Source organism: Helianthus annuus, chromosome 9, assembly GCF_002127325.2.
Source record: "Helianthus annuus cultivar XRQ/B chromosome 9, HanXRQr2.0-SUNRISE, whole genome shotgun sequence".
NCBI lineage: Eukaryota > Viridiplantae > Streptophyta > Magnoliopsida > Asterales > Asteraceae > Helianthus > Helianthus annuus.
Window position 1 is genome coordinate 159,174,965 of NC_035441.2, and position 14,439 is coordinate 159,189,403.

Genomic DNA, 14,439 nt, shown 5'->3' on the forward strand with positions numbered 1-14,439 from the left:
CTGTTGATGGGTGCGGTGGGTTTGGTGGTGTGGCAGTGGGTGCGGTGGGTACGGTGGGTTTAGTGGTGTGGCAGTGGGTTTGGTGGTGTGGCGGTGGTTTTGGTGGTGTGTAGCAGTGGTTGATGTCGACGGCTCTGATGTATGGGTTTTGAGGCCGACTGCTCCGATGTGCGGTGGGTGTGGTGGTGTGGCGGTGGGTGTGGTGGTGTGGTAGTGGGTTTGGTGGTATGGTGGTGGGTTTCATGGGTTTTGATTTGTGTTCTGTTGAATCTGTAGGTTTTGATATGTTGGCTGTGGGCGGCGATGATGAAAAAAAACGCCGATTTTGATGACGATGGCGCGGCAAGGACGGCGGAGGGTAGGTTTTTAAACCTGCAACCCCTCTTTTGCAGCCTTTTGATTATCGGTTAATCTGAGCCAAACCCTGTTTTGTTTCGAGTTAGACTTTGTTTTGATGTTGTTGTTTTTTAATCTTTTCCCCCTAGTCGATGATGATAACGATATATCTGAGACATCTCCCGAGTTTGCGATTTCTGGGTGCGTTCGTTTTTGCGTAAATAAGTTTTTGTAAAAAAAAAAAATTAACCCGTAAACTTTTTAACGTAAAACGTAAAAAACGTAAAACCTAAAACGTAAAAAGTTTTATGTAAAACGTAAAAAGTTTTCACGTAAAACGTAAAAAGTTTTAAAATAAAACGTAAAACGTAAAAAGTTTTACGTAAAAACGTAATATGTAAAAAGTTTTTCGTAAAAAGTAAAACGTAAAAAGTTTTACGTAAAACGTAAAAAGTTTTTCGTAAAACGTAAAATGTAAAATGTAAAAAGTTTTTCGTAAAACGTAAAAACGACGCGTTAAAAATGTAAAACACGTAAAAACGTAAAACGTAAAAAAACGGCGCGTTAAAACAAAAAAAACGTAAAAACGTAAAACGTTAAAAAACGGCGCTGTAAAACGTAAAAAATTTAACGTAAAATGTAAAAAAACGACGCGTTAAAACGTAAAAAATTTAACGTAAAAAACGGCGCGTAAAAAAAACGACGCTTGAAAAAGCCCGGCGTAAAAATCGGCGCGTTAAAAAACAACGATTGAAACATAAAAACAGCGCGTAAACCGTAAAAAACGGCGCCTAAAACGTTAAAAAAACAGCGCGTGAAGTTTTTAAGGTAAATGTCGGCGCGTTAAAAAACGACGCCTGAAAAAGCCGGGCGTAAGAACGGGGCGTAAAAAAACGGCTCTTCAGAACGGTTTTTTAAACTAATCTTAAAAAAAATTATCATAAAAATCAGTTTCTTAATAAAAAATTATTATGACCAAAAAGTAATAAATGAATGGGACAAAAAAGACATTTAAAAATAATATATATAAAAAGACAAAAAACCAATTTTACCTAAATACCCTTTAACAATAAAATATTAAAAACATAATAAGACAAAAAGTTTTTAATATTAATATTAACTACTTTTAATCTCATTCATCCATCTAGTTGATCTAAGGGCTAAAAAGTGGTTCTCATGGTTATTACAACTAGAGGTGGTTTTCATTTTAGCGGTCCCCTATATATATATATATAGGCTAAAGATAAAAAGAAAACCACTTTTATTGAGAAAACCCGGGAAACTCTAAGCTCCCGACTTTTTTTTTTGAAAAAATTACCACACGTAATATACATGTTTTTAAGAGTTTCGGGCAAAAAAAATCGAAAAAGCGCCGAAGGATAAAAAAATAAACTAATTTCAGCAACTTTGTTGACTAACACGTGTTAGGCAAAACATGCTGAAACTTGTTTATTTTTTTTAAAAAAATTTCTTCGGCGCTTTTTTGTTTTTTTGGCCCAAAACTCTTAAAAACATGTATATTACATGTGTTATTTTTTTCAAAAAAAAAATGTCGGGAGCTTTGAGTTTCCCGGGTTTTCTCAATAAAAGTGGTTTTCTATATATCCTTACCATATATATATATATATATATATATATATATATATATATATATATATATATATATATATATATATATATAGGGTAAGGAAAGTGTAAAAAGTGCTCAAAGTGTGAGAAGTGTATTATAACACTATATATAATACTATATAACACCATATAAACACCGTATAACAATATGTAACACCATATAATACCATATAACACTATGTAACACTATATATCATTATATAACAAATATAACACTATACATCTATCATAGACATGCTATCAGACAACCTAAAGTGTTATATTTGTTATATAATGATATATAGTGTTACATAATGTTATATGGTATTATATGGTGTTACATACTGTTATACGGTGTTTATATGGTGTTATATAGTATTATATATAGTGTTATAATACACTTCTCACACTTTGAGCACTTTTTACAGGATCCTCTACCTATATATATATATATATATATATATATATATATATATATATATATATATATATATATATATACTTACACATGTACCACCGTCTTGTAAGACTAAACACTACTAGAAAACTATATTTTTTCCAACAAAAGCTTCTTACAAATTTCCCACAACTCAATTTTTTTTACAATTTTGCTACAATTTTTTGACAAAAAAGAAAAACAAAAAAAAACCCAAAAATTTTCACAAATTTCCTACAAAATTGCCACACAATAAGCATTTGTAGCAATTTTGTCACAAAATTTACAACCTTTTCGACAAAATTCCGACAAAAATTATAAAATTTTATATTTTTTATAACTACAACAAAATTAATAATTTGAAAAATATGAAATATTAAATTTGTTGGAAATATATAACAAATTTACACCAGTTGCTACATATTTGCTACAAAAAAGTTATTTTATTTGTTATTTATCAATTTTAGAAAAATAGATAATTTTAAAAAATAAAATGATAAGTTTGTCAGAAATTTGTAGCAAATTGACTGCAGTTGCTACAAATTTCCTACAAAAATGCTATTATTCAACAAATTAAGAAGAAAACATAATTTTGTGACGAGAGATTTTGTAGGAATTTTGTAGCAAATTTGTCTTATTTTTTGTTGCTAATCTGGTTACCCACAAGTTTATTTCCTACGAATTTTTTTGTAGGAAATTTGTGGGTAAGGCCAATTTCAGACAAATTTGCTACAAATTTGGTTGTCACAAACTTGACAATTTTATAGTAGTGAGATCATAATAAAGAATATAGTTATCAATTCTTTTATTGGCTGAGCTTGTGGTGGAATGGTAAGGGAGAGACTTGGGTTTACAAGAGACCCAAGTTCAATTCCCGCTTCTCCCCATTAGTTTTCAGCGGCACCTGGTGATGATGGGAGACTAGGCGAGTAGGCGGCGATCCCTAGTTCGATCCTTGAACTGAATGGGTTTTACCTCACCGCACTGTCGTGCCTTTGGGCGAATGTTCACAGGCTTCTGCCCTAGGTGAGGGTTTTCCCCAGTTCGGAGACGAGTGTATCCCGATGTGGTGAATTTCGCCAGTAGCCCATTTGGAGGATTCGTTGGCCGTTCAAAAAAAAATTCTTTATTGGCTAATAATAATAATCTGGAATCGTAGAAATAAAAATCAAAATCTGGTTGTAACCAATACTTTATTATCTGAGATGAACCAAACCTGAGGAACGGTTGCCGCCTGGTTGCTTTGTTATGGAGGAACGTCGCCTAGTGGATTATAGGAGATGGATGGTTACGCAATAAGGGTTTTTAATTAATAATAATAATAATAGTAATAATAATAGTTTAAATCTACCTAAATAGGTAAATATTTTTTAAAGTACCCAAATAGGTAAATATTTTTTGTATCTACACTAGTTTGGAAAAAAACTCAAAAGTAGAATGGCACATTGGCACCACGACCACAGGCACACACACTGGTGTAGCCATGATGTGGTCGTGAAAACAAAAGGGTGTGTGTGTTCATTACGTGAACCCATAAAAATGTATGGCTTTTTTTAATAATTACCTGATAAGGGGGTGTAGACCGATAGGTAGTTCGATGTTCAAATTTTTATTATTAATTTAAAACTTAATCTGATTTTTCTTAAATAAATTGTGTTAAACATTAGTTCAAATAAAAATTAAATACACAGTATTTCTTTTTTTTTCTCTGAACATTTTGATATAAATTTTAATGAAAACGAAGTTGTTTCCAAGAAAAATATTTTTGGTCCTGTAAGCATTTTGACATGTGCTTGGATTGTCATTATAGATGATAGGTAATTACAAACTATAAATTTGTAAAATATTTGTGCATAAATGAGTTGTACCAAATGAGTTCTAGAGTCGTAAGAACCAAGCGGCTATTCACACAAGAAACGAAAATGAGCATTTAGTTTAAAGATGTATACATGTATGCTCAATAAAGGATCAAAACTCACTTATTGTGGGAATGAGTATATAGTGTGAACAAGTATATATAATAATATTTTAAAAAGATTTGTCATGCCTTTTCATAATTTTCTTATCTGGTTCTTTTTATCACGACGCTATCGGTTGTAAATTTATAAAAACATAACCTTTTTGAACTTGTTATTCCAAATTAAACCAAGACAAGTAAAAAAATGAAAAATTTTGAAAAGATTTAGGGTGATTAGCGGTTCCAATATAAGTTTTGTGTAAGGTTTGTTATTAGGACTTGTAAGATTCAAGGTTTTAGCTTCCCCCCACACTTAAATTACACATTGCCCTCCATGTGTCCCAAAATAAATTTTTAGGTTGATTCGAATGTGTAAAAGTGTATTTAAAAACAAGTTTTTATGTTACTAGGCACCTTCAGATTGCTAGTAACAAAAATGAACAGAAGGTTGGCTACGAGGCGTGTCCAGTGAGCACGGCTCGTGGCCAGTTACCTGACTAATTGTTGTTTCTTCAGAGCTTCAGGCATGGGGCATGTTAGGCTGGGCACGGCCCCGTGCTGCACATGCTGAGAAGCTGAAAAAGTTGTCGGAAGGTACTGTTTACGTGCATGGGGCACGGTTTTAACGTCCCTTTGGCAGTTTCATCTTTTCGAGTGTGATTTATTCCTGAAAAGTAAGACTAGACTAGAAAACATAAAAGTTAAACTAAATTAATAATAAGGATAGTTCCGCAGAATGCCTCCGTGGTGCGCCACGTTTATAAGGGTCCTTGGCGAGACCCAAAGCCAATCATATGTTACCCGAGCGGGATGTCTCGCATCCCATGTTGCATCGTCGGAGAGCGTCATCCAAGCTTGAGTCTATGACATCCATGTAGTTGACCGGGTCATCCTCTATTCTCTTCCCAACCCCGAATTTCATCTCCTTGTCTCCTACCCTCAATGTTAACTTCCCGTCACTCATTTCTACCATGGCATGAGCGGTGGTGAGGAATGGTCTTCCTAGAATGAGGGGAACTTCGGTGTCTTCTTCCATGTCGAGTATGACAAAGTCGGCAGGAAAGACAAATTCTCCGACCTTTACCAATAGATTCTCGGTGACACCTTGTGGGTATTTGACAGCCCTATCGGCGAGTTGTATGCTCATTTTTGTGGGGCTTGGTTTTCCTAATCCGAGTCGGTCAAACATTGATACAGGCATAAGATTGATGCTAGCCCCAAGGTCGGCTAGTGCATTTCGTATGGGTGATCCCCCGATGGAGCAAGGGATGGTAAAGCTTCCGGGGTCGATTTTCTTTTGTGGGAGTTTGTTGAGGAGTATGTGTAACACCTCGAAAAAAAACTTCGTCCAATAATGTCTTGACACGTGTCATAAGGTTCCGGTATGTGAAAACAAACTTTAGAGGGACTAAAAGTGACAAACAGTGAAAACTATGGAACGTAAGGGTCCAAAGTGTCAACAATGGATAAATAGACTCTATGATAACCCTACATAATGTTTATAACCTTAAACGGATGGTTCATGGATCATACGAAGCGGAAAATGCACAAAAGTGAGGAATTACAAACTATAGGGGCCAAAAGTGTCAACATGTTGAATTTATACCTCTGAGTGAACTTTTGGCAGACCCGAAGCTTGGTAATGCTAAAATGTACTCACTAGAATGTGTGGTAAAAATTTCGTGAAGTTTCGATAACGTATGAGAAAGTTATGGCCAAAACCGTACTTGAGGGGTTAAAAGCGTCAACGTCGAATTTCATGGCTTTTCGGTTGAGCGCAAAGTTATCCGAGGACATTACCATGTTGGTAAATGTCCCAAGGTTCTTAGAAACCAAGTTTGGGGGTTTACGCGTCATGATAAAGAGCCGAAACATCATTTGCGAAGACAGGGACCAAAACTGCCAATGTTTGGCAAAGTTTGACAGCAGCAGAAGCCAGGCGGCCCGCCTGGGCTGCCTAATGCGGGCCGCGACCCAAGCCCAGTAACAGCATTTCGCGAACTATTGTGTTTTGGGTCCGAATTTGAATGGGAAACAACTGTTTTCACCTCTCTTTTGCACCAATAAACTCCCTTGCATGCCTAGGACAACAGTAAGCTCTCTACAACCTCTGAATTCCTCCTTAAATCAGATCACAAGCTCATATTTTTGGGCACTTGGTTGTAAACAAGAACTCTCAACTTGCAAGAACACTCTCAAGGCTTCTGGAGCAATTCTGAACGACAAGGCTGACTCTAAGGATTAACTAAGCTTCATTAGGACCTTTGTAAGCTTCTATATCAGTCTCTAATTCGTTCTAGCATAGATTAATTGCTAAAAGTCAAACCGTTGTTCTTATTATTTGACTTTTCGATTAAACGAGTTTTGCTCTGTCATTTCTCAAATTGAAACCACTGATATGTTGGTATTATTGTGGGAAACAAACCCTCAAAAGGGTATTCTCTGATTCCCACTTTATGCATGCTAATTGTCGAGTCAAAGTTGTTTCTAAAAAGTCAACAGAAATCGTTTTTGCGAAAAATAGCTCAAATGGTAATGTAGAGGACATGCAATCTGTTTGATCATCATAAATAACCTATAATATATATAAGAATGTGTTTTATCTTAATCAACTCGACAATCTTTAGTATAAATACGAATCGGAACCGAAAGTCTTGTAAAACGACTTTTTCGTAGACTATCGATTCGGATCCGTGCATGCATGTTTGAGATCTGTATTAGAGCATATTTTGAACTATTTTTATTTTAGTATAACTTTCTGGAATTTTTGATACTTGAGTCTATACTTAGCCGATTCATTTGCATGTTTCCGATTTATGCTTAAAGTTGACTATTTTGCCCTTTTTGATATAAAACGTGATTTTTGGAAAAGTGAAAGAGTAGAAATCTTTATTTCTAATATATAAACTTGCACCGAAAATTTGAGATCAGTTGGTGGTCCAGATTTTGAGTTATGGCCAATATCGTAAAACTATATCTTAAAGTTACATAAACGGCGTATTTCGCATATAACCTATTTCTGGCCACGTTTTAATATAAAACTTTTTACCCACTGATGTTATATAATATTTTGGGATTTTTGATGATTTTTATTTAATTTTTGGCTGATCGGATCATACGTCGCTAAGTCGATTCGGTTTATGCCGGTTTTGACCGTTTAAGCCATAAAATGAGTTTTATACATTCTTTTGACCCGAAACCTTTTTCTACTGATTTTATACGTTAAATAAATTATTTTAAGTATTCTGGAAATATAAAAATCTCAGATTTCTTTTGAAAACCCTGAAACGACGTTAAATCGCATTTTAAGCGTTTTTAACGCATAGTAAGCGTTATACTCATTTCAAACATGTAAGACTCATACCTACTGATGTAATTAGTATATTTTCATATAATAACAGTAAGTAAAAATGTTTGAACTCAGATTTCCAGTTTTGGCATTTTTAGCCCTTGTGAAATTACTAAAATACCCCTAAGGTGCATAGTTTGATTTTAAATGATAAGTTTTGTATATGGGTCATACCCTACTGTTATAATATACCCAATAAAGTATGTTTACTGTATAAACCAGACCCGAAACTCAGATTTCTAATTTTACTCTTTTATAATCTTTTAAATGACCAAAATGCCCTTCTAAGGCATAAATTGAGTTTAAAATTATTCGGGGCATAATAGAACATAACTTACTGATATTATATCATATTTAAAGCATATTATCTCAGGGAACTTTCATATGACTCTTTTGGCTACCCGTAACGCCCTTTTAGCGTTCGGTTCGGTTTACGTAACTAGTTTGCGTAAATTGACCGAAACGGGTCAAGCGTTATCATTTTTATCTCAAATTCCAGAATGTATTTAGTATACCCATATTATACAAGTATTCAAACTTGTTGGGTCTAAATCACATTCTATCCGGTCTTTCGCTTAATCGTGCGCTTGTACCGTATCGTCCTTAAAACTAACCGGTCTAAGCTAAAGCTTAAATAAAGGACCCGTTAGGAGTCTAATAGGTTATTATAAATCTTTGTTCCAGATTAGGAGGCCCAGTAAATGCTACCTACACTTACCAATTGTGATTCATACTTGCTCAGGTAAATACATTTTGACTTATTTTCCCTATACGGGCTTGGGGTACGGTATATAGTATACCGCTTGATCGAGCGCACAAATCCTGCGCCCTATGGGTGTACAGTCTTGAATAGTTTGTGCGACTCGTTTAAACAGTCTTGTCTTACTTTAGGCTTTGGGGGGTTATTGACCGTGTCCCGGATATCCTTGGCATTATCTTACGAGATGGCCACGACCAGAGCACGGGGTGTAGGCGTACACCCGACGTGTATAACTCTTTAATGTGGTGTGTCATTTAATCTTTAGCCCGGACAGCAGATCTCGGGCCACCAAAAGTACGAGTACATGTAGTTCGTTCACAAGTTTATATTGCATAATTATCCCAAGTTAATAAAAATATTTATGCCTTGTGCATTTAAATCAATTTTCAATCATTTTCAAAATGAGTCAGTTGATTTGTATTTACCAGTGTAAACTGACGTATTTTTCCCAAAAGGTTAAGTGCAGGTACTAAACGAACTAGGCTGGCTGTTTCCTAAGAGCGTCCACTATAGTCTCGCAAGCTCGGACGACAAATAACTGTTGAACAATTTTTATCCTATTTTTATTTGATCCGCCTATGGATCCGTTTCAACTACTGTGATATTTATTATTACATTTAATTAAAGTTGAAATGTATCTATTTCTGCTTCCGCTGTGCATTATTATATTGTGTTGTTCGTCTATGACGATGCCAACCACGTCACTGTACCCCACACCGGGCCCACCGGTGACACGTGGAGGTCGGGGTGTGACAGGTTGGTAACAGAGCCAACGCTGAGTGAATTAAACACTAGCCTTTTGTGTTTGATCTCAGTTACACAATTGCACATTCCTCGATTTTCGAGTCTAGACAAAGAACTTAGGAAATGTTCAAATTTCGTTTGTTTTATTTTTATTTATTATTAGCTTTGCCTTATATATTTTGTTGTGCAACTTGTTTGATTTGTGACAGGTTCATCATGCCGCCACGTATGCGAGGACGAGGAGGATTCGCCACATCACATGACCACGAGGCAGGGCCTTCGCACAGGCGAGCCCCATCAGCATCCCACAACACTGCAGCCCATGATCTTTGGAGATCATTCGCCGAGCCAGCCAGGCACTCGGTATCATTGAGTACCTCGCCATCCCTACCCCACTCATTTGGGCCCCACTCTGAAAATGGGCCCCACGACTCCAATGGATCTTTCATTCCATTACACCAGTCACCTCACCACTACCCAGCACTAGTTTATCAGGGCCTGTATAACCCTGATGCCTACTTGGATGAACCAGTGGGTCATAACCCACTAGGACCTGAAGACCACTTCTCTGGTGGCAACGAGATGGAGGTCGACGAGGACACCGATCCCTCCATGCCACCGTCCGGCACGCCTAACCATCCCATTGAGATATCGGATGAGTCACCATACAGGGGATCACCATTCAATGGTGTTGACAGCTATGAGGAGAGGTTTAAGCATCACAACTGGGTTTTTACCCCCAGCTACCATAACTCCCCCATGCACCAGTCTTACCACGGTTCTCCCGTGCATTCGCAGCACCACTCTCAGCAGCAGCAGCTTCAGCAGCCGCCTTTGCAGCAGGACCCATCTGAGGCCTTCTGGCGCGACGTGATCACTCCGTCGCCACCACCACCACCGGTTTTGCCTCCTCCGCCTCAGAGGCCAAGGAGGAACGCGCGTATGTCTACGCGAGGAGGGATTCGCATTGCCACCCCTCGACATTCAGGTAGCAGCCGCTACTCGCCGCTCCATGAGGAGTCAGAGATGGGAGAATCTCAGCATCCCGTCTCAGAGGTTACTTCTGCAACTATTGCGCCACTACCGCCGCAGAACTTTGGGGAGCCCATCCCTGCGTATGCTAGCGCAGCACAGTTCAACCCTTTCGAGCCGACTTTTCCTCCCGGTTATGATTATACGGGAGATCCCTACTGGTTAGCTTCAGGCTACAACCCTCTCAATCAGGAGAGTACTTTTGGAGGTCCCTGGGTTACGGGACAATCGGCTTTTGGATTCCCACCGCAGGGATACCAGCAGCCGCAGCCTCCACAGCCACCGCAGTATCAGCCACCGCTGCCGGCGCCAATGATGTCGCCACCGCAAGTCCAAGAAATCCTGCAAGGGATACACGACGTGCGACGGGAATTGCAAAATGATCGCCGACACAACCGCGGTATGTTCAAGAAGATGGTTGACTTGATTAAGGGTAAGAGTAAGAAGGATTATTAAATCCTTTGTTGTTAGCACTTTTACTCATGTCCCTGCGTGGACATTTATTCCTGTATTCTACCCCTGCGTGGGTATATTTCTCTTATTCTACCCCTGCGTGGGTATGTTGTTTCTGTTTAACCCCTGCGTGGGTTTGTTTTGTTTTGTTTTGTTTTGTTTGTTTTGTCTGTTATTTGGTTTAGCCCCTGCGTGGGCATGTCATTTGAGTAAAAGTCCCGTTTAGGGCAAAAGTTGTACTAGTTTACTTTAATTAAAATGGTTAATTTAAATTTTTCATTTTATCTATGTGCATGAATTTAATATTCAAATAAATGGAAAATATCAATTTTTATTTGATTTGCCACTTTAATAAGAATCTTAGTAAGGTAGAACCTAGCTTGAATGTCTTATTAACAGGCCTGGCCAATATGGTAAAACCTGGTTGGAAAGATTCAACTCTCTGTTAACGTCTGAAAACATGTTAACATTCTTGACTAAGCGTGATTCGTAAAATCACACATGTCACACTTTTTAATAAATTATCTACAGATTATATCTGTATACAAGTCTGATTATGACTTGATACCTACGGGTTATGACTATGTCATATAAAGCAAAAAGGCAGTTGTGGTTTATGACTCCCTGCCAAGTAAAGGATTATTTGTTTAATTATACAATGCTAATCCTATAAAAATCTAAATTTATAATTTAGAAGTTGTCCGAAGTGACTAGGCCTATTGTACCAATATATATATTTCATTCCATAATATAGTTGCTAATAAAAGCCCTGAATGAAATTAAATAAATTAACTATTATGATTCTTAATATCATGGTTAATAAATCGTCTAGAACGATAATACTGTTAGGTTTCTAAATAAGACCTTGTCCTTTTATGTAACTTAAAGCTACATGGCCAAATCGGAGGAGACCAACAGTCATTCTGGAGAACACCCAGATGATACAAAGATTCACGTCACTGGTGTGGAACTGCAAGCACTGGTTGAAAACGCTGTTGCCAAAGCTATGGATAGGCAATTCAGGGAATCTAGCGGGACTCGGAGTAGGACCCGAACTGTAACGCATGTAAAGCCCAAGACTCATTCGGAGGCTCATAGTAAGCCACCTTCCAAAAAGAATGAGCCGAAGAAGGATGAGGAGGATAATCACTCCTCCAACCACAGTAGTATTCCTAAGCAAGAAATCAAGCTGAAGCATGATACGCACAGCAAGTCCTGTACGTACAAGTATTTCGTTTCATGCAAACCCAGGGATTTTACTGGGGAAAAAGGAGCAGTTGACTGCATGACATGGCTGGATGAGATGGATACTGTGGTTGATATCAGCGGGTGTGCTGATAGGGACGTTGTGAAGTACGTGTCCCAGTCGTTCAAGGGAGATGCGTTAGCATGGTGGAAGTCACTCCTACAAGCTGCCGGTAAGGCCACACTGTACGGTATGTCATGGGAACAGTTTGTGGCCCTGATCAAGGAGAATTTCTGCCCGCAGCATGAGGTCGAAAGAATTGAGTCGGATTTTGTATCCCTAGTGATGAAGAACCTCGATTGTCAAGCATATCTTACTACATTCAACACCTTATCTCGATTAGTGCCGTATTTGGTGACCCCGGAGCCGCGGAGGATCGCTCGTTTTATTGGGGGTCTGGCACCGGAGATAAAGGCGAGCGTTAAGGCATCAAGGCCTATGACATTCAGATCAGTAGCTGATCTATCCCTCTCCCTCACTCAAGATGTAGTCAGATTGAGAGCTATGAAGAGCTCAGAGGAGAATAAAAGGAAACGTGAGGATGACACCTCACGAAGATCTGAGAAACGACACAGAGGGAACAACGACCACCGGAAAGGGTCGGGATCTAAGAAAGGAGATCATCAATCGGGTGAGAGACCCAGATGTAAGACCTGCAAGAGGCACCATTTTGGGAAATGTCGTTTCGAAGCGAAATCCCAGTCTCAAGAAAGGCGATGTGGAATCTGCAAGTCCACGGATCATAAAGCCTTAGATTGCAAGAGGATCAAAGACGCAACTTGTTTTGGTTGCAACGAGAAAGGGCACATCCGGCCAAATTGCCCAAAGAATGCGAAGAAGGCTGATGAAGGAAAGAAGACTAATGCGAGAGTCTTCAGAATGGACGCCAAGGAGGCAGTTCTTGACGACAACGTCATTACAGGTACTTTTCTTGTAAATGATGTTTTTGCTAGAGTCTTATTTGATTCAGGAGCCGATAAGTCGCTTGTAGATGATAAGTTTAGTAAATTGTTGAACCTTCCTGTTAAAACCTTAAGCGTGAAATATGAGGTGGAATTAGCCGATGGAACTATAGAAACCGCCTCGACTGTTCTAGATGGATGTGTTATATCCATTAGGAATCATTCCTTCCCGTTATCCTTGCTTCCCTTTAAGCTAGCTGGATTTGATATAGTGATAGGCATGGATTGGTTAGCGCAAAACCAAGCCCAGATTCTGTGCAACAGAAAGCAAGTAGTAGTGAAGACTCCGTCTGGTGAGTCACTCACTATTCAAGGAGATACCCAGCATGGATTGCCTGAGCAAGTGTCCATGCTCAAGGCATCCAGATGCATGCAGAAGGGATGTGTCATTTATATGGCACAAGTTACCATTGATGAGCCGAAGCCGAAGATTGAAGATATCCCTGTTATCTCAGAATACCCTGAAGTATTTTCGGAAGAACTCCCCGGTTTGCCACCGGATAGGCAAGTGGAGTTTCGGATAGACATCATTCCAGGCGCTGCGCCTGTAGCAAGAGCACCATACAGATTGGCACCAACGGAGATGAAGGAGTTGAGGACGCAGTTGGATGATTTGTTAGCTAAAGGTTTTATTAGACCTAGCTCGTCTCCTTGGGGAGCGCCAATCTTGTTCGTTAAAAAGAAGGATGGATCGATGCGTCTGTGCATCGATTACCGTGAGCTTAACAAGGTCACTATCAAGAATAGATATCCGTTACCCAGGATCGACGATCTGTTCGATCAGTTGCAAGGAGCAAGCTATTTCTCCAAGATTGACCTGAGGTCAGGTTATCATCAGTTGAAAGTCAAGGATGAAGATGTGCACAAGACCGCGTTTAGGACTCGTTATGGACATTACGAGTTCCTAGTGATGCCTTTTGGGCTCACCAACGCACCAGCCGCATTCATGGATCTCATGAATCGTGTCTGCAAGCCCTATCTAGATAAATTCGTTATCGTCTTTATTGACGACATCCTTATCTACTCGAAGAGCCAAGCTGACCATGAGAAACACCTTCGTTGTATTCTCAAACTTCTGAATCAAGAGAAGCTTTATGCCAAATTTTCGAAGTGTGAATTTTGGCTTCGAGAAGTCCAGTTCCTAGGACATGTAGTAAGCGAGCGTGGTATCCAAGTAGATCCCGCTAAAGTAGAAGCAGTCATGAACTGGCAGGAGCCGAAGACTCCTACCGAGATTCGCAGTTTCCTCGGATTGGCAGGATATTATAGGCGATTTATTGAGAACTTTTCAAGAATTGTTGCGCCCCTAACTTCGTTGACTCGTAAGAAGATTAAGTTCGATTGGGGCCCTAAGCAGCAGGAATCCTTCGATATTTTGAAGAAGAAGTTGAGCAATGCTCCAGTGTTGACATTGCCCGATGGCGTAGAAGAATTTGTGGTGTACTGTGATGCATCACACACTGGCATGGGCTGTGTACTCATGCAGAAAGGCAAAGTCATTGCCTACGCTTCTCGACAGCTAAAGGTGCACGAGAAGAACTACACCACCCACGATT